Below are 22,492 nucleotides of genomic sequence, written 5' to 3'. Positions count from 1 at the left end.
AAATGACTTCTTTCGTCAAAATTTACAAAATACTTTTTAAAAAAAATGTCTAAAAGTAATAAGATTTCACGTTCTTAGATCGAATGGAAGTTTAGAACCGAAAGGCGACTGTTTGTTTCGTTCCCAAGTTTAGATTGTTCCCCGCGGTACAGTGTTCGAGGTTCAATGACGCGTTTGTGCCCGTTCAAAGGATGTCCCTGAACGAATTTCTACAATTCGACGTCACCTGCACGCCTGTGCCTATACAGAGACAAATTATTGCGGGAGCAGGTGTCTCCGCCTCTCGCTGGAAATGCACGGAAATTAATACGTTTGCTGCACGCAAACAAAACTGATTGCATTGCAAGTAACGTTACGCTCGAACAACGTAATTAAGAACGCCAAGAGAAATTTCCTGGCTAAGACAACCTATCGTGAACAGCATCCAACACGCGGTCTATTCAACAATAGTAAATATTCTTTTCCAATAATTAAGTACTCGACATGTATGGTAGTATAAGAAGGCTGCTAGTCTTAATGTAGTCTGTGGTCCTTAATTATAGTATTTACGAGATGAAGAATTTTTGTTTCATGAAACCAGCACTAACGCAATCTCATGCCAAATTATATTTAATCGACTAGTTATTGCGATCTCACTGAAAAGCGAGTACCTAAAATGTGTCGCAAAAAGTTAGCGACGACGAGTGTAACACAGACACCGTATACAGTAATGTCTCCCTAACTGATGCTCAGATTGTGCACAAAAATGAACAATTTGGGAAGAGGAGATACGATTATTCGAGCCTTGCAGCTCGTTTTTATAGTTATTGACAGTTCGTAACTATAAAAACGAACCGCAAGGCTCGAATAGTCGTATCTCCTCTTCCTAAATTGTCTATTTTTGTGGACAAACTAGGCGTCAATTAGAGAGACATTATTGTATAACGATTATTTATATTTTTTATTTGACCGCTTTATTACGTCTCACCCATCAAATATTCGAAACATTTTAAAATTTACGAAAATATTTCAGTTTTCACTAAAATTGCAATTTAACCCTTAAATGCATGATTTTTTGTTTCGAATTTTAAAAAATCGTTTTTTATAGGAATGTAGTCAGAGGTTACGTAAAAAATAGGTAATAGGTAATAATATAGGTAATAATATTGAGTATTTAATTTGGAAAAAAGTTGTATGTAGACTTTTGGTAACAATATGCGTTTATTACTAAAATTATTGTAGACGTAAACAAATAGTCATGTATTTATATTATCTATTAGTATAGGAATTTTTACATTATTTATAAATGAAATGCAGCAAAGCAATTGCAATTTTTGTTGTGACACAAAGCAACCTTGCATTCGATATACAGTCCGTGAAACTCGAAAAAAGAAAATATCTCTCCAAGTAACACATTGAAGGTTATCAGCCACCACATTCAAATGTCAAAAAACATATAACTTACTCGCCAAAAGTAATGTCAGGTCTTTTATTTCACACATGGTCTATTGTCTATTGTTATCAACGTGTGTTCGGAAACGCGCATACTCAGGTTTTTGAATAAAATTAAGTGGAACTGGAATGTAGACAATTAGCAACAATATGCATTCAAGAGTTAAACAGGATATTTTTAACGCATAACGAGTACAGTAAATTCTCTCCAATTGTTCCTCAGCTTGTAGAAACAAAAAATGACAATTTGGAAAGAGGAGACACGATTATTCGTGCCACTCAGCTCGTTTCCGTAGTTGTTGACAGTCACTTGTTAGAATTCTCATTAAAATTCGATAATCGATATTCGATGACACCTTGCTTAAAGTGCAGACACGTGGCTGCATTACGATCGAAAGGGATGGGGCTCGTTAAAAATTGCTAATCGCGCGTCATCGTCGGACGCTAAGCCGCGGTATCGTTCCGTTAATGAAATATCTATGCCCGAGACTGTTATCGCGAGTTCATAAATTCTCGCGGTATCGCGGACAGCGTGCCGTTTAAATGGAAAGTCGGACAGATGCGCGTAATCGGACGTATTCTGAAAAAAATACACCGACAGAACCGCAATTATAGAACGTAAGCTCGTATGTACATACGTAATGCGCGCGTAGGTACACCGGCGCGTTCGCCCGCGTACCATAAGTTAGCATTATTCTAATTGCTCTTCGTTGCTGTTTAATTCTATACGGTAGTCCGGGAGACGTTTGCGGAAGAAAATTAATTAAGCCCGATCGCGATACGATCGGGATAATTAAGCGTTCGCTATGAATTCGTTTCGAAGGCTTGCTCGTTATTGGGCGGGATATTATTTATGGATTACACGGTGATATATCATTCGAAGCTCTCCTCCGTTGGCTAACCGAATTTCTTTCATTCCCGGTACCGGATACACAGTAATAAGATTAAGAAAACCCGAGAATGTACGTCTTCCTCGTTATTAATTAATTAATTAATTAATCGCTATAACTCTCGAACTATTGGCCGGTTCTCGAGTAAGCGCGGTTTTAATTTCGATTTAAATTTTCAGCAAAATAATTGGCTCACGGTCGTGCCTCGTAAATTAATCACTTTATTACTTACACGGAACGGAATAAGTAAACAATCGAACAACAGGAGAAAATCGTACGAATGACGTTGACGAACGCAACTGTTATAGGCAATTATTATGCGGGAAATTTGAATCGAAATTAAAACCGCGCGAACTCGTGGACCCGTCTATTATTATCGGATGAAATAAATTGAATAACGATCGCGTGTGTTTCCAGCGACTTCGAATCGCATTCGACGCAAGAAACTATCGCGGCCTCGAATTATAGCATCCGTGTTCGATGTGCTTCGCTATCAAGGGCCAATTGGCGCTTAGAATCTCGAACACACCAGTGATAAGGCAATCAATTAAACCTGGATACACACGAGCCACTACACTCTAGTTCGTCTCTGGAAAGCACTTGGACCGATTGAAATCCCCGTTCTAAGGCAGCGTCGTCGCGCTCACGCTGCTGGTCCGAAACACAAATGTTGATCAAATGACGACTCAATCAGGATATTGCACCGCTCGTTAAAGTCGAATCTGGTCGGTTTAGGAATTCAGTAACTTGTCATTTGATTTTTAACGGTGCTTCAGAATCGCCGGTCGAGTGCAAAAGGTTATCATCTGAAATTTATGGTCTGAGAGCAAAAACTCCAAAAATAGCAAAATCATTGGACGTGTCGACGCTCGATCTCAATACTAAACCTACAATACCGGTCAAAATGGCCCGAGTATTGTATATTTTTTTAAATTCGAGAGACTGCGGAATTTATGCATTTATGATTAAAGTGATACATATAAGGTGCAATTTAAAGCGGTGAAAGAGTTGAGATGATTGAGAAATATCAATACACTAGTTTCATCTAATTCAAATTGCGAAAGAAAGAATGAAATGTCTATGTAACTCCAATCTCTCGGAAACTGATTCAATAAATTTTTATTTTGCATAAAATAAAAATCTAGTCTATTATAAAAACTCTTTCGTAGAATTGTTTGGAAAAATTTCTAAATAGAATACATTATAATATTAAAATGGCAAAAAGTCTAAGTTCATTCTTGTAAAGCAACACGCGTTTAGGATCATTCTTATAAAGCAACATAGGTTTAGCATTAATATTCTAAACCATCCGACGGTTTAGCCTAGCGACGGTCCGAGCCTAACGACAACAATCCAGACATATGAGAGGATGCCAGTTTTTCTTTCAGAATTGAAAAATTAGTCGCTGCGACAATGAATAGCCCTCGTATGGTGGACCATCTTCACAACTATACATGCATGCAATTGACGATGTTTATAACGATTCTAATTCTAATTATTCATCAATTTTTCGAAACATATTTATGAAGCAATTTTGAAGCCTTCATGCAGACTTATTATTAGTCGTTCTAACGTTCCTATAGCGTAACGGTCATTTATTCAATTGATTTGCCGAAAATTAATTAATTAGGTAATGATTTAAATATACTAGAACAGAATGATGCGATAGCCACAAGCCGAAGGTTAAAGACCATTCTCGCGTATCTCGAAATGAAATTATTTAGGCTGTATAGACTATAATATAATATAATATATAATAGTCTATATATAATATAATACAATATATATAGTCTACAAGCCAGTATCAGTCGACTATGAGATGACACCATGAGGCGTGATCCGCGACCGTTGCGAGCAGATTAACCCCTTGACATACAATGTCGAGTTGGGGTCGTCATTCATTTCATGTGCCAATGTAGACTTTGACGAGTCTAACTTGGCAAGAACTGTTTTCGGCGGACGCCGCGCAGTATATTATTAGATTACTCAATTGCTTCACTCGTGCGTCTATTCTGGTTTGTTTACAATGTTCAAGATATGCCCCACCCTCCCACCTTCTCGACAATACCAATAACAAAGTTGCATCCACAAATCAATAATTCAAAATAAAACATTCTCTTTTTCAGCTTGCACATAACTGTTCAGTCGAGCCAAATTAAATAATATTTTTCGGACGCATCAAATTCCGTTTTATTTGTATGTTAAGAGGTTAAATTTATTATTGGCCCAATCACGTGCAATCACGTAACAATTAACACTTTGACTGCCGCGTCACTCATACGTAGGTTACAGAATTATTTAAAAATTCATTTTCACGCTAATCCATTCTAGTTTCTCAATTCTATTAAGATTCGCAAGAGGAAAAAATGCTAAAAAAAGTAACTGTCATATAAAAAAACTTCGCGCTTTGCAATTTTAATTCAATTGAATGAAATACTTTAATTTTACGAAACTCTTGAGGTTTTTGGTGCGGCCGTCAAAGTGTTAATAGTTTCCAGTTTTGTATAAGAACGACAAATTCCGTCAACGACACTATAATTCACCACTCACTACGCGCGTTTTATTGGTATACTTTCGCATATCTGTGTGCGAGTGTTTGTTCTCATATTAATGCAATGAAGTTATTCCCTTTGTGAAAGTGAAAATAGACATCATATTCGTTTAAATTAACCAAAATCCAACAGAAGGTGTTAGAAGTTGCCACTTCCAGGGTCTCTTTGGAGCTAGATTCTTAGGGGATGCAGTGTCTAGACAAAGCGTGGATGTTCGCGGTCCTCTGGGGCATAGTCCTCGGAATCGAGAGCAACGTAGCCACGCCTACTCGTGGCACCCTGCAACGTGCAATTATTTCAAATCAACAATCTGTGTCGCGGCCAGACAACCGTCGCTCCATCAATCCTTGCGGTTCGAATTTTTGCTGGAGGAAAAGAGGGATGGCAAGTGAGCGAGATAAACAGGGCGGGAGAAAGAGAGCGAGAGAGAGAGAGAAAGGGAGAGAGAGAGAGAGAAAGGGGGAGAGAGAGGGAGAAAGGGGGAGAGAGAGAGAGAGAGAGAAAGGGAGAGAGAGAGAGAGAGAGAGAGAGAGAGAGATCAAAAGATGGACAACCACTCGGAAAAGAAGAAGCATCGTTGTGAGGAGTGCCAGACTAAATTACCCGGACGTGCCCGCGCAGATAAGGCTCCCTGTGTACGCGCATAATGCGCTACGTAATGTGCAGTCCACAGGCAACCACCGACGTCCTCCCTCTTCCTCCTCCGCGTCCCTCTGCTGCCGCATCCTCCTCCCGCCCCTCTGCCATCGCTATCGCGCCTGGAGGAAGAGGTAGGAACCTATGTACCTACGTATGCAGTCTGTGTGCTCAGAGGCTGGGCACATATTGACCGATACGTACCGCCGGTAGCAAAATAAACAGTTCTCTCTCCATCTGCTCTTCCTCTCCCTCTCTCTCTCTCTCTCTCTCTCTCTCCCTCTCTCTCCCTCTCTCTGTTCTGTACTCGAGTTCTCCTCCTCATCCCTCTCTAACCCGTTTGACTCTGAATCGTGCGTCCGTATTGACGCGTACCTTCTTTTCGCTCTTCTCCACTATCCTTTGGTTTTTCGCTATTTTCGTTCGTCTAGCCTCCTCCTCTGCTTCGACCTCATCCTCTTCATTCCACATCCCCGTAGCGTCCCTTCAACCCTGGACACCCAATTCACGAGCCACTGCCTTGCAATTGAACCTTTGAACGACGCTCCAATAAGTTTTCGAGCGCCACCAGAATGATTTTCGTTCGGGACTCTCGACCGTCAGTTAGGCGCGACGAGTAAGGTAAAAGTACCTATTACGGAACACTTTTCAGGGGTGGGGGGGGGGGGGAGGGAGGTATAAGATTATCATCGCTTTTATTACAACTGAAGAACGTTATTGTTGAATATTCGTACAAGTGTTCGATAGATCGATGTTTCTAGACAACGCAACGAGCTTCCAAATATTCGTTCGATACGTAAATGTAAAATAATATGTGTGAAATGCGAGCATGTACCTAATATGGAACACCGTTTCCGTGCCACGTTCTTGCGTTCCGTAATCGATTTCTCGTTTCAAAATTGGAACATTGTATACGAAACACGGATGGCAACTGTGACAACGCGATTGAAAATTCGAAATATACTGGTCTGTAAACCGACTGGAAAGTTTGTCCCGTTGTTTCATAACTTTTTAATATGCTACCCATTTGACGTATTCTGCACAGTTCGTTGCGCAAAGCCCAACGTGAAACTCGGAAATGTAAAAGTTACCATCGCTCACGGTCCTGCGGAATTACAATTGAATTACCCCAAGAATTATAATTACAAACTATCTTAATTACGGTCGGGCACGTGGTACCTGCAATTGAAATACGGTTACGAACTAGCATGTAATTGAATCAGAATTACGTATTAAATAGTAATCAAATGTACAGAAAACGCGAAGATTTTCAACAGGAAAAAATTAGTATGTATCAGCGATGAATATCAGAGTAACTCGTACCTTCATTGTTGCTACCCACGTATTACATTTTAATTCGATTCAGCGCCCGTGATTACAGTAATCAGCAGTTGAATCAATCGACGTACAACCGAGTGTATTTGCCCGATTTCAATGGTCAAAATCATTTTTCTCGCTTAACGACTGTGGAACGTGCCTACTGACTTATTTATAGTATTTTAACTTAGAAAACATAATTATAAGCTGTTGCAAGGTATTAAAAATTATTGAGAATGGTAAAGAAATCTAAAAGCAGTTAAAAACTATTCAAAACGATTTTATAATTTAGTCTCATTTATTAGGTCACAGCATTGCGTAATAGTATATTATGTATTATTACACTATTATATGTACTATTATATTATTATATAAATAATAATATTGTATTATTAAAAAAGAACATCGGGACTCGCTTGGAAGCCCAAAATTTTCATGGAAACTTCTACGAACGAGAGATATCGCAATAAATAATAGATCATTTTCGAATTTGGATAATTTCAAGCAGGCAGCCAATAAAACAGTAAAAATCACTGAAAACTACAATGTATACCTGTATACCAAGCATCCGTAAATAAAAAATAAATACGATATTTTTAGCCCGTGTAAACGATCCTAATAACCGAGCGATATTTCAGAAATGGGAAAAAAGAAAATTTAGTACTACAAAAGTCTTTCGATGCAGAACGACGCAACAAGAGTACAGAAATAAAAGGTAATTAAAGGAAATAAAATGGTGCACTATAGTTCATATAACAACCAAAATTTTTTGTCTTACGCAAGATTCGAAGAAGTCGTATTTTGACCAGCTTCGTGGATGCTAATATTTCTCTGTGCGACGCGTCGCGACTTAAACGAAACTGTGCCAGCAACGCAATCGCGTCGGAATGAAAAATCCTGTGGCAGGATATTAGCAAGGGTTGCGTACGGTATCGATGCAGAATTCTCAAGAAAACTGCGTTTTCGAAACCGATGGAAACGTGATCCCGAAGGGCTAGGAAGCAGAACAGGATACTAGTATTACCGACACGGTAATTCTAAACTAAACTAAAACGTGGATTCCCTGCAGCACTAGATCCCACCGACAGAGAAAAAGAGACAAAGAGAGAGAAAGAGAGAGAGAGAGAGAGAGAGAGGCAGAAAGAGACACAGAGAGAAAGAGAAAGAAAGAAAGAGAGAGAGAGATATGGAGAGGCAAGAGAAGGGAAAACGAAAACTGCGCGGCGCGGCGCGAGGATCACATAAATTGACAATGGCGGAATCCGTGAGAATCGGATTTTTGCCGGACGAATCGACAGTGGCAATTCACTCCGGAGAGCGATCGTTAGCCGGAAGCGACCTTAAGGCCCAGTATTTCAGTATCTGGTTAAGTGGCGGCTCGGCGTACAGCGGCCTCCGGTTACGAGAGGTGATTTTATTCGCGTGTCGTGCGAGTTTACGTTGAAGCTTGCACTTAAACCCGAAAGGGATAAATTTCGCAGATTGGAATCGGCCATTTTCGAGCAGCCCGCGCGTTCGGTGTCGGTGAACCGGAGAGACGCGTGTCCCTTTCGATCGTCGATCGCCTGCAACCAACAATTTCGCCATGAGGCTGCCTCGAACCTCTGCCCGAAACAAACGTCGCTAAATAAGTTCGGTAATTAGACTGCAACACTGCAAGCAAGCGTTCCGTCGTGTACAACGTACCTCGATCGAACAGCTTCGATAACGTATTGCTTGGAACACGTCGAAATGCTTTTGTAAGAAAACCGTTATCGCCGACTTTCAGAAATTTAATTTCACCTAATTCCACGTTAATTTCAACGCAAGCTCTATTTTGAAATAGTACACGCAATTCTAAATAGTAATGAACTGTAGATGCAATTCTAAATGGTAATATAATTGTGAATGCATTTCTAGATAATAATACATAGTAGTAATATAATTATATATAATATATAATATATAATATATAATATATAATATATAATATATAATATATAATATATAATATATAATATATAATATATAATAAAATAATATAAAATAATATATAAGTAGTAATATAATTATATTAGATACAATACTCTCCAGCTAAACCGGCAATAAGACACTTTCATAAAACAAAAGAAATATTTTAAGAATTTTATAGAATAAAATTCTATTCAATACTATCGAACAAACGTATAATCGAATGAAAATGTACGCGTGAAAGATTTTATTCGAATAAGAATTTGGCTTTCGTTAATTTCGTTGCATTGATCCCGCATGATTTTTCGGCTGCGAACGCGTTAAAGTGAGGAATAAAATTCAGCAGTGCGGATGGATAATAATGGCCGCTACAAATCACACGGGGTTGGAGAAGAAAGGACAGAAAAGTATGATGTTGTTCGGTATTGCACTCGACGTAAAGTGGCTCGTACGCGGTCGCCGCGTAGAGACGAGAGGAAGCGCATGATAAGCATATGCGCGTTAATGGTTCCGTGGCCGCAGTTTGCATTACGAAGACAATGATAACGACACGCTTGGTCGCACGAAATGCACACAGACGGGCCTCGCGTATGAAACTAATATTTGCCGGCATAATTTGTCCACCACGCTATGCGAATTTTCTTTGCGAGCTTTCGATGAGTAGACTGCGGATTTTATACATTTTTTTAGAAACATGACTAGGCTGGAATTAAAATTGTAAATACGCGAGAAAAAGTTGGGATATTGTTATTAGACTGTGGGTCTTTATATGCAAAACGAAAATTCTCTACCCCGACTGCAACGAACAAGAATTAAATAAAAATTGTATTTTGTCCTCAATATTTTTAATATGCTGAATATAATCTAACAACATTGTTCAATTTTTCTTCTGCATTTTCTGCTTTGTATTCCATCTACTCATTTTCCTTATGAATGCATACAAAATTGTTCACACACCGTTTCAAATGGAATAACTTTTTCTTAAATTGGACCAAATGACTTGTATTCGTTCTTATATGTTAAACATATATGAAATGAATTACAAAACAAATTGTATAAATATTCGTTATAGTTTCACGATCACATAAGAAAGTTGAAAAACGTGAGTCATTCTATACACTTTTTGAAAGAAATGTGTAGACATTGTCCAGTAAACTAGTCCCTCTAACATCCAAAAAAGAATACAAGTTATTTAGTCCAATTTGAAAAAAGTTATTCCGTATTATTGAAAATTAATTAATTATTGAAAAGTTTAAACGATGTGTGAACGCTTTCCTGAGCCACTAAATGCGTACAACTTATTAAAATTATTAAAAGACGAAATACATTTTTGTTTGTCTTACGATCCAATTTTTTCACAAAAAACCGCTCTTTGATTATGAAATTCGAGACGAAACACTATCAAATTGAGCACAATTTAAATATACAACCATTTCGTAAACAATAAAATATTTTTAAAGGATAATTTTCTTACGAAGTTACTTTTATTTAGTTAGTTTATTAGTTACTTGTAAACATTAACTCTGTAGAATATCGTGTCACTCATTTGTTGTTTGATGCTTTTAAGCGTTTTGCTAGAATTTAGTGTAAATGTTTGTTTATTACAGCAATACAGATTATTACACAGATAATATACAGCACACTATACAACATGTTAACGTACGGATAATATATAAATTAGAATTAAATTTATACTTTTAGTTGTATACATTATCATGAAAATTAATGATTATATATTTCAATAATACTTTTAGTTCAAACGTCAGAAAAATTAGATTACAGAGAGTCGATAAGAGGTAATATCTATTCAATCATTTTCTACCATAATCGTAAAGTAAATACAGCAAATGGCTTCCTAGTTATGGACAAATATTGCAACGCAAACATCGCCCACTCGAACCGTTAATTTTATTAACCAACTGGTCATGCTGCATATGCACCGGTCCCTTTGTTTAATTGCAATATATACATATATATATAGACAGCGTAATTATTGGTTACAATAGCCGGGGTCTGGGTTGTTCGGCGTCTCTTCTTTTTTATTTTAGTTGTCAGCAACATTTGGTAGCCGTGCACACGAGAACAGTCCCGTGTGTTCAACGCGTATCGTAATACGCCTGCTATTGTGGCTATTACGGCGCCATTAATGCCACTTCAGAATCCAATTTGCAACGCCCTTTCCCTTACGTCCCCACCCCCTTTTTCCCTTCTGCTTTTCAATTTATAACGATCCGTGCTACTCTTATAGTAACAAATTTTTCGTTCAACACTAAAATAACCTAAAACAAAAATCAACTGACACACAATGCTCTGTAATCATCAAGCTGCAGTTTTTATACATTTATGACTAGACCGCGGATTTTTGTGCAAAATAAAAATTGTCTGTATTAATTGCAAGATACAAAAAGTACATAGAAATTTCTTAATTTCTTTCTTTTTATAATTATTTTATTAAGGTGAACATAATGCACCTTTAAATTCTTTAAATGCTTGAATTGTTCTGCGTTTGATCCAGCCATTTTTGTCAGAAATGCATGAAATCCACAATCTATTTATGACAAAACTTGTTGAAATAAAAAATGAAAACATAAAAATAGTTTCGTGACAGTGTTTCAGTGTTTCGACTATATAAAAGTGGCCGAATGAAAAAATAAGTATTTGCTTTATAAATATAAAGATGTGTGCTTAAATTGAAAATATTTTTATAATTCCCAATAGTTGTCGAAGGTGGTAATTTTAATATAAACAACAAGGAAGACTGTCACCGAGTTTCTTTAACCCTCCAGATCATTTCCGATCATGATAATTCTTCGCAAGAAAAACAAAATTATTATTTATCGTACGCCTACATTTACGCTTAAATATTGATAACAATAGTACAGAATTTTGTTCTGACTTAAAAATCACGAGATATCAAGTTGCTGCTAGAGATCTCCATCACGAGTAAAACCTGTCAAAGTACGGAAAAGGATTAACGAAACAAAGCAACCTCGTTTCATTAACATTTTCATGAAGGCTGGATTATAAAAACGGCTAACAGATTCGCAGAGAATTCTTTGAACCTGCGTTCGAACCGCGCGGTGAAACAGCTTAGGATCATTCCGATGGAAAAGAAGATCCCTGTCGAGATATCCTTGGAGCCAGCAAGGACTTTGAGATTTTTAAATATTAATTTTTTTGAAAGGATCCAAAATAGTGACTGCGAATGGCTGGTTTTGTTTTATTCTGTCTTGGGATGTTCTAACGAATGGAATCAAATTTGTGCATTTTTTTGCGAAAGAAGATTGATTTCGCCGGAAGGCAGGATAAAAGGACATTCCAGGACATGCGGCAGGGATGAACCCGAGTACGGTGTTCTGCCGCAGAGGGAACCACTTGCCGAGCCGCCAGCGCCGAGCTCAGCGCCAAATAACTGGCAAGGGAAACAGTGAAAGCTTGAAATCCTGCCATTTTCAACCTCCGACGATAAAGCAGTGGTTTTACTGATAAGCTCAATTTCCGCAGATTACAAATAAGTTGTAGAGAAACAATATGGTGTCAGTAAATCGCGTGGAAATTGAATTTTTCATTCGAGAAGTCGTAGGAGAGTCACTCTAAACAGCGTGTCTCGTTTATGAAATTTTAGATTTTTATACAAATAATGATGCAAATATTTTAGTTAATTGTCAATTATACGGATGAACAATTCATTGAAATGATAGTACATGTGTTAAAGGCTACGGCGGATAAAGAAAGATCTGTATCAATATTTCTGCTAGCGGATATTGTTTATTTATATTTAAAGTAATTGAACATTTGTGATATATCAACCAGTTGTATATTGTTAGCTATAAATTGTTTATTTCAGGAAAAGTAGATTGTTAGTTGAGTGATTTGAGAGGTATCAGTGATTTTATGCTTGCCGTCGGAAGAAAGAACAAGATGGCCTGATGTTAGCAAAGACTCGCATTACCTTTCGGTAATATGTTCTTCGTAAAGTCTGTTCGAAAGTTCAATTAGGATAAATATAGTGGATATACAATTACTCTGTTTGCAGACCGATTTACATTGGTAACTTTTCTTCGAGCCAGAGTATAGTAAAACTTCATAACCAAGCAATAACTTTACTTTCAACTTTGTCTCGGTCTAAAAAATATAGAAAGTATATTTCTTGGATAGTTTTTGTTTCCTGAAATTTTAATCGAAAATTTATAGCCTAATAAAGAAATGAATTCATGTTTTTAATGGTCAAATAGCTTTTTCAGTGTAGTAAATTCTCCGAATTTTTACGTTCTTTCGCATGCAACCGTGTAATTGCAAATCAAGGAAATGTGTAAAATGCATTCTCCATATGTAATAAAACGTACAATTATTTATTCGCCTTTAGCAATTCCTAGACAGCAAATCTTTACGAGAATTTCTATTTTCATGAGTTATGTGTATAAAGCATAATAAAAGGTAGGTTTTACTTGACGAAATGAGGCCGCAAGATTGCTTACACCACCAATCAAATAAAAACACCATTAATTTTTATTTACACAGGTGCTTCTCTGTTTCTCGCGAACAGTAACACTCTATGCGGTGTTACAAGCAAAAATCACGCGTATTTTAATCTCCAAGGTATTTGACAATAATTGTGACTTCTTATATTACTAGAGAGAGAGATTAATTTTTCTGTTACACCAATTATGTAATTCTTATTCATTTTATCGTCGAAATCACGTAAAATTATCTCCAAGATCTTCTTGGTTACTACAACGTTTCTTGTTCGAATAAATGTTGAGTACGTCGAAAATAGTTACGTCGATTTTTTCGAAAAATATAGAACTACAATTTGTCCAGCTAGCTTCAACCTATGAGAACAATACATACTAAGCGATACTCAAAATTGAGTTTCCTCATAGTAATTTTTCACGTGCAAGCGATGTAAAATTTAAAAGATGTCTAAACTCTCACATTGTAATGCATTGGAAAGAATTTCTAAACAACCAAACCGCTAATTCCAACCAGGTTGTTCCAATAATTTTATTCTAACCGTCGCGTCGGAAGGTAGTGTTTTTTAACTACTGTACAGTTTGTAACGCTTAATTTAGAGATTTATTTGGCAATGTTTTCAGATGTACTTTTGAAAATATTTCCGGCAGATATATTATTCGTTCTGCTCCCCCTAATGCAGCAACTATTTACTTAACCCTTTTAGTGTCCAGTAATTGTTAGCTATCATTGTTAGCTACGCTTCAGAAAACGTTGTTTTCTTAATATTTTTACTAAATAACAGTTTTATTTTCTACTTTATGTTTCTGTCTAAATTTTCTAATTATCAGATTTCTAAATATTTGTATCATTTCTATCCGAAACTTTAACAAACCGCATCAAACAGACTTAGTATTGTTCGCTCAGGTACACGCAATTCTTTTGGCAATTCTTTGGGAATAATTAACCTTTTAATGTTTATTATTTTATTATTGTCATAAAAGTGTTACATAAGATATCAAAATCAATTGTTCTTACTTTGTCCATCAATAATGAGGAGATACAAGTTCGGTCGAGTAAAAGCAACTGTATTAAAAATGATCCTCTTTTTATAATATTTCTTACAATTATGAACAAGAATTACGAATGAGAATTATGAATGAGAATTACGGATAAGAATTATATGAATAAGAATTGTGATGAAAAATTACGAATAAATTATTATTTATTATAAAATACGAATAAATATTATTACTCAAAAAAATAAATCGAATACACATGAATTCTCACACACACGAAACTATGAATTAAATTTGAAGTGAATTAGATATGAAGTAGAAGGAGGTATAAATTCCGTTCAACCAGTAAAAATCTATATTCGTCCACCCAGCTTCTATTTCTCGGAACACAGCGCAACGTTCAAGAATCGGCCATTTTGTTGGGCAAATGTCACAGCGGTTGGAGTCCGCTCCGGCGCCGAATACGCTCGAGCGTTTCCATCGAGCGGAGCGAAAGTTACGGGCGTAATTGCGCGTTTAAGGTTTTACGAGCGAGCACATTACGCCAGGTGATTCGCCGGGGCTGGAAACCGCACACGGGAGCGAAGAGAAGCGGGCCGCAGGAGTTAGCGGCGATAAAAATCACTGCAATTTATATCCAAGCTTGAAAGAAGTAACGACGACGCCGAAGAGATACCGGAGGCTGGGATTTTTGATAATAATCGGACCCCGGAGAGTGTCCCGTATCGCGGCCTCGCGAATTTCACGCGTAAGGAAATAACTTTGGCCCCGAAATGCTCGGGCAACGCGTGCCGGGCAATTCAACGGAACGCGAAATTATCCGGAATTAAATTAGGATCGTAAACGGCGGCAACAAAGCCGCGGCTCTGGTCCGGTTTTACGGCGCGTAAAGCATTCCGCGCGAGCGAGAAACCTAACGAAACGGAACCGGCGATGGCTGACAGCCCGGGAACGCTATGGGAAGATCGTAATTAGAAGCCGCACCGTTGCAGCCGAGAACGCGTCAATTTTCGTTCGACCGTGTGCGATTCCTGCGCCGCGGATCGAAAAATTATTCGTGAACGAGAGAGCTATCTGCAGACTGCGGAAGTTCACGCAAATGCGTATTTTTCTAGGAGATAATTACGAGAACGGAATCCGGGCAAAAATTTGTTTTCCGATTTGAGGATTCTAAAAATACACCGAATTCTTTTTTGGCACGGTATGTTTTTACGCGGTTTTGATTTAAAACGATCTAGAAAAATAAATTCAATTTCCTTTTTACACGTTTTCGTTCGTTTTATCACGGTCAAAGAAGTTGTTTCATTTGAACTTAAAAAAAAACGGTAGTTTTTACGTTTTTTGTTATCCCAAGTGGTAGCAAAATAAAAAAGGCATTTTAGTCATCGCCTAGTAGACTAGTCCCTCTATCATCTAAAAAAAATTCAAGTCACTTAATCCAGTTTCAAACAAGTTATTGCGTTTTCAAAGATGTACGCTCAATTTTGTGAGTAACTGTATGAACAGTGAATTCTCTCCAATTGTCACTCAGTTTGTAAACAAAAATGGACAATTTTGGAAGAGGAGATACGATTGTCAATAACTATAAAAACGAGCCGCGAGGCTCAAATAATCGTAACTCCTCTTCTAAAATTGTTTATTTGTGTTTACAAGCTGAAAGACAATTGGAGAAAATTTACTTACAAACAATAGTTTTGTCAGCAAACATTATAGCATCGATCTAAAACTTTGCTCTCATCTTTTTACACAGTACAGTAAATTCTTCTCAATTCTCTTTCAGCTTGTAGACAAAAGTGGACAATTTGGAAAGAGGAGATACGATTATTCAAGTCTCGCGGCTCGTTTTTATAGTTGTTGATGTTCGACGATTATGGAAACAAGCCGCGGGACTCGAATAATCGTATCTCTTATTCTCAAATTGTCTATTTTTGTTTACAAGCTGCGGATAAATTGGAGAGAATTTACTGTATAATGTGACTTTATATTCATGAATATAAAATTCTTTGACGAATGTTTCAAAATTTATTCAATTCGATCAGATTATTAAGTCCAATTTGTGAATTTGCATATTTTTAGCTTCACCTCTATTACGAACGAGTGCAACTTTTTTTTAAAACGTGTATCTACTTCCAATAAAAGTATTTTTAATCGAATATTATGATTTAAAAAAAGATGTATCTCATATTCGCGGCACCTTTATCCTATTATTATTATTATCATTAAAGTATGTCAGCTTCGAACCGAATTGTGATCCTCCTCGAAGTGGCCAAGCGTCCGGTGACTTATGTACGATACTGTACCCTTTTGACCACAGTGTCCGACAACTTCCGCGGCTGAAAGGCACGCTGGAACCGCAGAAGGTTAACTACCAGGAAAGTATTCCTCCTCGCCGGAAGATGAAGCCAAGCAACGCGGACTATGCCGGGAAACCGCGTGCCTGTTTACACGCACGGGCGTAAACCTCGCGCCGCGGTGATTTATCTCGCGACTCTTTGGATTTACAGCCGATACCTCTTATAATCGATCCCTGGCACGCAATCGACCTTTGCTATTCGGTCAGCCGGTTCGCGGTACCGTCCGTTCGGCCGGGTTCCCGATTCGATGCTCGTTTGTCACTACCTACGCGCCGCTAGATAGTTAACGTTGACACGACCGATGTGGGAAGGAAACCCGATTCGCCGGCCAAAAATCGCCACCTTCAAAAAAGCCGAGTTCCAAATTTTTCTGCTGCTTCCTGTCAGAGGAATTTATCTCTGTAATTTCATCGACACGCGGCGCAATACCTTTTTGTTGTAGCAGTCACCAACGATCAAAACGTTTGACTACAGAGCGCGGAGAAATTTCTGTCCCCGTGTCTGTATATTGATATTTGGCTGCTTTGGAAATAAGAACACTTCAATTTGATATCTCCTAAAGATTCAACAAACATTAACAACTGATTCAACAAACATTAACCGCAGAACCGAACCACAAAATTTGCGTTCAGTGTTCAAAATTTGCTCCTTCTGCTTCGGTACATTTCCGAAGTCTTTTTCGATGATTAGTAATAGCAATCAATAATAGTAATTTTAATTCCTTTTTTTTGTTTTACCACCCCTCTATCTTCTCTTTTCCGTATCTGGCAGCAGTAACAATGTCGGCGTTCTTCATTCCTCCCTTGCGCGATTCAATAATCGTAAACCGCTTTTTATCGTTTTTCATTTCGAAGCTGATAAACACGTACATGAACAGTACTAGTGGATGTATGAAAATATAAAGAATTCGAAAAAAATAGATCTGGACACTGAACATTTTCAGAAAGAAAAGGAGCGTTTTTAATAACTTCAATATCTCGGATTTTCAATGTGAATTTTTTTATGCCCTAAAGTACCCTATTATGAACATTAAGGTTTTAAAATTCGTAAATGCAGTTCCATCGGAAAATAACGCTAAATATCTGCTGAACTAATCATTTCCCGACATACATAGGTCAATACTTCTTTATAAACAATGTCGAGCTGCTTCAACCAACGTATACAAAGATATACCATTACAATTAAAAAAGTGAAGGTGACCATAAAATCAACGACAATACTCCAGCTGCAAAAATATTGTTGCTGCCATATTATAGATCTCCTTGAATTGAACAGCTTTTGTTAATAAAATTTGTCAGTATCTCCAAAACGGAGATGTTTATATTAAAATTTTTTAATATATTTTTTAATATATATATTATTAATGTATCGTACATGTTTATATATATATATATTTCAGCTGAGACACCGTCATCATAAAGTAAGAACCAGTAAATTCTCCCTAATTGACCCATAAATAAACAAAAATGGACAATTTGGGAAGGACGATTATTCGAGCCTTGCAGCTCGTTTTTATAGTCACTGATCGTCAACAAATATAAAAACGAACCGCAAAGGTTCGAAATTCTTCCCAAATTGTCCGTTTTTGTGTACAAGTTGAGGGTCAATTAGGAAGAATTAACTGTACTCAAACAACTTCAAAAATACAAACTCTTGCTTCTACAATAAAATGTGTAAAACTCGTAAATTATTTTTATATATTTATTCGTTCATATAATTAGGTTGACACTTGCATTCGCGTCGCGTATAACCGTTTTTCAGACTTCAAAAGTCGAGTTACAGAGGATTAAAGTCGGTCACCTCTCGACTATCCAATATACGTAGTATAAGAAAATCTGTGCAGTCTCGGAGGGTTTGACGGACGGTGGTGTGACTTTCGGTTTCGTGCCGACCAGAGAACGTTGTGCACTCGTGAACGCTCTTATGCACACGCCGCTTAGCGTATAGTCCACAGTCATAATACGTCAGTTTACCGCAGCGTAAACGCATTACACTTTCCAGCTAGAAACTGATTACCAAGTCAAATCGCGGGAATCATTGTTGGTGAACGGGCACCGGGATTGCAATATAAGTGCACGTAAATGTTTCCAACAGTGCGTCGAATGTTTTCCAGGAACCAGTAAATATGTGCACGTGGCCATAAACATCGTGAAAGGTCACATATAATACTCATCTATTAAATCTATCAGAGAGTCTCGCCGATTTTTTTTTCCCCGGTTTAGTGTTTCAGCATCGAACGGCTATTATTTCTCCGTGACAATATCTGAAAGATCCCCGCGCAGAAATCGAAAACAGTAGCGTCCTGTATGCAAGACGTATGCAACGGGAAAATTGCGTGGAACTCGCGATTTTATAGATTTCCCAACGATCGACGTCGATAAATCCCGAAGTACGTGCCTCCTCTGCCCGTCTCTCCTCTTCCTCCTTATCCTCCTTTCCCGTTGGCCTAATCAAGCCATCATCGTTGCAAGCTACCCCGCTGGAAAGTATTCAATACAGACTCGTGTTTACGTTCACGCAACTCGGATGCCTATTAACTCGAGCCACGCAACATCTTTTTTTTTCGTCACGCTGGTTTTTACCGCGCCACGCTAATGGCGTGTCTCGGAGAGCAGCGTCGTTAGCTTGTACCACCATAAAGTACACACTGGAATCCTAGTTTACATCATTCCTCTGTTACGGCGGCCAGCCGACCGCTGGAATTCACGCGTGCACGCCGAGTCGTGTGTCACGGGGCGCCCATTGTGCTACAACATCGCCAATGACATCTTCTTTCGAACAAACGAACGGGAAGTTGTCGGCCCGGCCAGTTTCACCGACACCGTTTTCGCGAGGAATTCGTGAGCGAAACGTTGCTACGCCGACTGGTAACGTTCGCGCGTTCGCCGATGTTCCTTGCAACGAGAAATCGCGAACTAACCCTTTGGTAGAATCGATTGGAAATTGTAATTGTAATGTGACCAATTTCAGGCGAAACGCATGCAACTTGTGAACCTGTAGTAGGAATGGTCAATCATGAATTGATTTGCGATTTTTTTTAACCGATTCTTGGATATTCGATCTTTAACCGAATCGACTTTTTCGGTTACGAATCGATCTTCGATACAATGTCGTCATAGCGTTATTAAACTTTACATATTATGCCTGAATATCTGACGTTCGATAAGAGTTTTCAATTATTCTACAGTTAATTATTTACAATCTTCACTCTTCCCATATTCATTGCCTCTAAATAAATGATTTGACAAAATTTTTAATTTGTCTGCGAACGTGTTAAATAAATGCTAAACCATTGTGGTTTTTTTACCCTTCTAACTCGTGCCGTACTTTAGGAAGAAAAAACAAGAATTATTTCTTTACAAATAATTGTAAACATTAGTTAGTTTAAAGGGGCAAATATTATATTATTAGGTTATAATATATATAATAGGCTATAATAGGCTATATATAGGCTATAATATATATAATAATAATAATAATAATATTAATATTAGGCTAAACAATATGTTCAAGATTATATTTATTGAGACTTCAAAGTCATCGAAGTTTTTTTTAAACGGAACGATATAATTTTATTATCGCTATACGATAGCCGAGGTCAAGACGAACCCAACGACCCATACTATTATGTCCTTCGACTGACCTTGAGTACGAAAAGTTCATAAAATTAGGGCACTTGATATAAAATAGTGAAATAACGATGACATGATCCCCTTATGCCGGGGAGGGGGGAGGTGGTTAACTAATGTTTTCCTCTGACATTTGTTTCTATCATAAAAAGCAAGCAAGATATTCCAAATGCTCGAGTTAGGTGAGACACCCTGTATAAAGTTTTCTGTTTATGCATAAATATATGGAATAGAAGTTTCAGTGAATTTCTAACTGTTACTTTTTTAGTACTTATTTCGACAATAATCACCCGTTAAAGGTGCCATTTCCGTTATCTAACGAATAAAACGGCGCTTCAGAAATTTGCAACACGCAATATTAAGCAGTACTGCGCGTTCACCCAGTTTTAGCAGGAGAAGATTCGCCGTGCATGTCGCGGTGGAAAAAAGGCCGGGATCAGATGTGAATGCCAATTAGATACACCCTTGCACGCGTTTATAAAATGTCAGATATCATCGGCGACATTCTAATCGTTGTTAATGGTAGGACGGACCGCGCGGCGCGGCGTCCCGGCCATTCCGTAAACAACCGCGTAACAAATTACAACTCGCGTAAGAATCCAACGTTATTCATTGCCACGAAGAGGCGGATAAGAAGGCGATATAGGAGGAGCACGAGAGCGGGAGAGACGGAGAGACAGAGCGAGAGAGAAGTTGCATCGGTCGCTATCACGATCACTGATTACAAATTCCCCGTCATAATTCTCCCGGGGGCCGGCGAAAAGAAAATTACAAACGGAAGTCAGGCGACTGAAGGGACACCTCTCCGCGTCCGAAAGGCGAGCCGTGAACGGATGCGGACGGGGATCTATCCTGTCCCCGTTGTCAGGACGATTAATATTTTTAACGGCGACAAGGATACGAGCAGATAGAAACGGACTGATAGGATCGGGACTGTGAACACAGCTGGCGAGCTCCCGAGATAGATCACATAGTTTGTCGCCGTTGTCGCGTTTCAGTGCCGGCCGTTCTAGGACACCACTTTCTAACCGTAAACCAAACTGGAATCGATTCTCCAAACGATATCCACTTACACCGATTTTTTCTCGTATTCTCCTGTTATCAATATCGCATAAAGGTAACTGACCTATTCGTATCTATCCTTTCGTCCGACGAATGTTGGATTCATAATTGTGGAAACCTAACAGCACTCCTTCAACGATAACAAATATTGGGTTGGCAACTAAGTAATTGCAGATTTGTTCAATGAAATAAAAAATTTTTTTTTACTTGGAATGAAGTTTAATCTGTAGTGTATTTTCCATTTTTTGTTCGATGACCTTTTGCCATCTCTCTGACAACTTGAAAATTCCACGCTCGTAGAAAGTCTGATCCTTTTCTGCTAAAAACTAGGTTAAGTGAGATTTTACAGCGTCATCATCGTTAAAAGTTTTACCACGAAGGGAGTTGTCCAGGGATCGAAATAAGTGGTAATCCGATGGCGCGAGATCAAGGCTACAATGGTGGGTGTAACATGAATTCCCAACCAATATCCATCAATTTTTGCAGAGTGGACAAAGACGTGTGCGGCCTAGCATTGTCCTGATGGAAAATGACACCTTTACGATTGACCAATTCTGGTCGCTTTTCCTTGACCGCTGCATTCAATTTGTCCAGTTGCTAATATTCACGGATAATAGAAAATAACATAATAATAATAATAATAATAATAATAATAATAATTTTATAATATAACATTTACAGATATCATAAAAATGGGAGTGTGAGACATCTATAACTGAAATCGGCAATTACTTAATTGCCAACCCAATATTTAGTGAATTAATTATAACAGCACTCATTGAATACAAAAATAGCAATCTCTTAATCTCTTAACCTTCCAAGCGCGGTCACCATGAAATTCGTAAATATTTTATAAAAAGTGGACGAAATATTTCTTTAATTCAGGTTTCTTTTACTGCTACTTATTTAAACACAATAATCACATTTTCTGAAAATAAAACGCGCGATATTCGTCAAAATTCTTATTACTTTCTCATTTTTTTGTTTCTCTTTTTACATCCTCTTTAATCCGATTCTTACAAGCATTTGCATGGCAAATAAAACTCGCCCGTGCTTAAAGGGCAAAATAAAATAATAAAATAATAGAAATAAACGAATTTTTGATAGTTCTTAGAAAAATATTCGACATATACTTTTTTATTTGCCCTCGTTCGGATCGAAGGGATAAAAACAGCATTCAAAGTTTGGGACTGGAATTAT

The sequence above is a fragment of the Megalopta genalis genome, chromosome 19 (assembly GCF_051020955.1).
Source record: "Megalopta genalis isolate 19385.01 chromosome 19, iyMegGena1_principal, whole genome shotgun sequence".
Taxonomy (NCBI): domain Eukaryota; kingdom Metazoa; phylum Arthropoda; class Insecta; order Hymenoptera; family Halictidae; genus Megalopta; species Megalopta genalis.
The sequence above is the reverse complement of the archived record's forward strand: the minus strand, read 5'-3'. Positions refer to the sequence as shown.